Here is a 4,162-nt window from a genome sequence, read left to right on the forward strand (position 1 = left end):
CCATGCAATGCTGTAAAACCATTATTTATTGAAGGACCCATTTATGTACCTGTACATATATATACATATATATATATATATCAATTATATATATATATATATATATATATCGTCGTCATCGTCGTCGTTTAACATCCACTTTCCATGCTAGCATGGGTTGGACGATTTGACTGAGGACTGGTGAAACCAGATGGCTACACCAGGCCCACCAAATTTCAGGCCTTGTGCCTTTAGTAGAAAGGATTATTATTATTATTGTTATTATTATTATTATTAAGGCAGTGAGCTGGCAGATTCATTAGCAGGCCAGGCAAAATTCTTAGCAGTATTCCATCTGTCTTTACATTCTGAGTTCAAATTCTGCCAAGGTCGATTTGCCTTTCATGCTTTCAGGGTCAATAAATTAAGTACCAGTCAAGTATCCTGGGTTGATGTGACTGACTACCCACCTCCCTACAGATTCCAGATCTTGTGCCTGTAGTAGTAATGATTATCATCATCATCATCATCAGCATCATCACCATCATCAGCATCATCATCACATTTTTCTGCCTGCACTGCAGCAGTCTAACACTTCCTCTATATGCTATGTACTATTGAAATTTATAGATTTGAAATATCTAGATCATGAAACCATACCAACCAAATATAGTTGGCCTGCAAGCTAAGCAAGTATCCATCAGATAAAAACTATTTTTTTTTTGTTTTTTTTCAGCTTTACCATCATTAATGACATATAAAAATCAAAGATGTCAATCAATTCTAAGTAGAAAGTTTATGGAAATTCCATCAAATTATAAGGAATTCCCATTTGGATTTATTATTAACAATCAATATACATTAGGTTCAGACATACAGTCAAAGGAGAAACAATTTGCTGTTTTTTTTTTTGTCACTTTTTTTCAACATGTTTTGTTCAGTTGCACAAAATATAACTGACTGATGTAGTTCATGTTTTTAAAGAACTTTAATTAAATTCTTAAATTTGGTCAACATTTAGGACATGAAGGAAAGTTTAAGGGAATTAATGATATTCAATTTTGTGATTTTTGCTGATGACAGCAGACCAAGCAAGTGTGTCTTGAGAGAAAGATAATGCTAACATTTTGTTGGTTGCATAGCAACAACAAATTTCAACTAATTGCTTTAATATAATCATTTACCATTGTTAACCATTCTTCATTTATTCACCATCTACATAGCTACAGATGAAGGTGTGAGGTTTAGTGGTTAGCATATTTGGCTCACAATCATAAGATTATGATTTTGATTCCCAGTGGTGCATTGTGTCCTTGAGCAAGATACTTTATTTCACATTTCTCCATTTCACTCAGCTTGCAAAAGTGAGTAGCCCTTGTAATTCAAAGAGATAGCCTTGTCACACTCTGTGTCATGCTGAATCTTCCTGAGAACTATGTTAAGGGTACGTGTGTCTGTGGAATGCTCAGCCACTCGCACGTTAGTTTCATGAGCAGGCTGTTCTGTTGATTGGGCCAACTGGAACCCTCATTATCGTAAACGATGGAGTGCCAGTTTACATAGCTATAGACACTTTCATGTTAATTCTATTATGAATCTACTGTAGCATTGTAGCTGAGAAATTTGATTCACAACCATGCGATTCAGGATTTGATTCCACTGTACAACACCATAGGGGGAAAGTATCTTCTCTCGTAGCCTTTGGTCAATCTCTGCCTTGTTAATGAAATTGGGTAAATTCAAGTAAATCATATGGATTGTATCTGTTCTTGGATGGTAAATTTAAAACATTACCTCGTTTAACACTTTCCATCATCCTGGCCTTTGCAGAATCCACTCATTTGCAAGAATTTAGACTATGACTCGGGTCTGAGACAAATCAATATTTTAACACATTGATTCCCAATGCAGCAATCTACAAGTGAGGGATTCTTTCTCCTCTTCCTCACACCCTACCAGTAATGGAAGTTCTGCAAAAAAGTCATGACTGCTGCCTTTTCTTCATATTCTAAGCAATAAGAATATTCTGTTCTACTATCTTGAATATTTTATTTGCCAGAAATTTCATGTTTTGAATGATTTCCTAATGAGAAATTACATTTACTTTTATTCTAAGTTACATCATTCAATTCTAGTTTGAGTTATTTTCTAATTAGAGATCCAAAGTCACAATCCCTTTTCATCTTTCTTCATTGATCCTTAAAAGCTTAGTCCAAAGTAGTTCATCTTTTGAAGCAAGAACCATTCTAAAATCCTTTTGAAAAATTGGCAATTCAATTTTCAAGGCATAATTCCAGAAAGATAGATATGCAATATATATTGGAGTGGTTTCTTATGGTCTTGAACTCAGAATTAATAGCTGTCAAAATACTTGTTAATATTTCATTCCTGCAAATGTGGCAAGCTGGCATAATTGTTAGCATACCAGGCAAAATGCTTAGCAGCATTTCATTGATCTTTACGTTCTGGGTTCAAATGCTGCTGGCGTTGACTTTGCCTTGAGCACTGGGGTTGATTTAATCAACTTAACCCCTCCCCTGAAATTACTGGCCTTGTGCCAAAATTTGAAACCAGTATTGCATTCCTGTTATTGCAGTACTTACATACAGAGTTAAGTGTCTTTATTATAGACAAACACATTAGCCATGTCAAGATGTGAACTGCTATTCTCATAGTCAGCTGTTTCATATCTGATCGTTTCAATTTTCCAAGCTATTTTAAGCCACAAAATCACTTCTTAATTACCAGTTTGTTTAGCAACCCTAAGTCTGTCAGTCTCCATGTCCTTATCTACACTAAAAGAGAGAGAATCGATAAATCTGTGAAAAATATAGCATTTTTTCGTTTGGTAACTAGTAAATTATGTGAAAAATAACATTAAATTAACATAATAAAATCCTTTGAAGGATGGGTGTGGCAAAGCTCATTCAGCTCTTTGTTACAGGATGAGATAAAATGATAACTAAATGCCTTAGTCATTGTCAATACGACTATAATTTCTGTGATTCTTAACTCCATCTTTAATTATTAAATATTTCTTAATATCTCCATTTTCATTACTTTTTGATTAGTTTGAACCGTTATCATCATTAGGTGTTTTATTTTTAGATATGTACATAGAACCAAATTAGATTCTGATTAGGAACTTTATGTGGTGCTTCTTGTCCTTTATTATTTAGTATGAAGAAGAAGGGCATTGAACTTGGATTTGGAGGCATTCTCAGACTAATTAGGTTGATGTTCACATTCAGCTTTAATTGTAGCAAGATGCTGCCTATATGGCAGAAAGAAAGGGAACCTAGACAATTGCAATTCTGGAAAGGAAGATTGAGCACTCTTGCTTTTGTGAATTTCAGAAGCAGCGAGGATGACAAGAAGGGACGAAGATTATGTATTGGAAGCTGAAAACGTTGTAGTTGCAGAGAAAAGAACAAAGGAAGAACATAAGCATGCTGGTTGATTGGTGGTTGTAGAGTAATGAACAGTTTACTCTGTGATGTCAGAATTGTAACAATAAAAATTATCTATAATCCTTTCTACCATAGGCACAAAGTCTGAAATTTGGGGGAGGATGTAGTTGATTAGATCACTCTCTGTGTTTCACTGGCACTTATTCTATCAATCCTGAAAAGATGAAGGGCAAAGTTGACCCCAGCAGAATTTTAACTCAGAACGCAAAGACAAATGAAATTCTGCTAAGCATTTTGCCTGGCATGTTAACAATTCTGCCAGTGTGATGCTTTGGTGATCTATAATGTACATCAACATTAAATCATAAAAACCACAAAAATATGATAAGCTATAAGAAAAATCCTGAAAGTTGACACTATGGTTGTTATTACTCAAAGTTTGATCAACAATAAATATTAAACAAGCTATTAAAAGTTTGTCTAAATGAAAATGTATATTTGAAAACATACTTTGATTTCCTTTGAATAACTTTTGCATTTCTTGATCAAATCTAATGCTTTGAGTAATTTATGAAAAGTCTTTAGTATTCTAAACGAGAAATATTAAATGAACAGGCATAAGATAGAAGTGACTCTTTAGTTTTTGTTGTGACAGTTCTTGTCCTAGTAATGTGGTAAAATGATTCTGTCTCTCATATATATATATATATATATATATATATATATATATATAGAGAGAGAGAGAGAGAGAGAGAGAGAGAGAGAGAGAGAGA

The 4,162-nt window shown here is 33.9% G+C and overlaps 1 protein-coding gene and 1 long non-coding RNA gene across 4 annotated transcripts in view; one reads left to right on the forward strand and one right to left on the reverse strand.

Moving 5' to 3' along the window:
- Positions 1-3,518, forward strand: part of LOC128249183 (uncharacterized) — a 27,510-nt gene extending 23,992 nt beyond the window's left edge. Inside the window, exon 3 of the long non-coding RNA XR_008265276.1 lies at positions 3,336-3,518. This is a non-coding gene — a long non-coding RNA (uncharacterized LOC128249183). The remainder of the gene's footprint in view (positions 1-3,335) is intronic.
- The window catches only part of LOC106871405 (ninjurin-2), a 99,281-nt gene that overhangs the window by 2,700 nt on the left and 92,419 nt on the right, over positions 1-4,162 (reverse strand). The gene's annotated exons all lie outside the window — the stretch shown is intronic.

This window comes from Octopus bimaculoides, chromosome 1, assembly GCF_001194135.2.
Source record: "Octopus bimaculoides isolate UCB-OBI-ISO-001 chromosome 1, ASM119413v2, whole genome shotgun sequence".
NCBI lineage: Eukaryota > Metazoa > Mollusca > Cephalopoda > Octopoda > Octopodidae > Octopus > Octopus bimaculoides.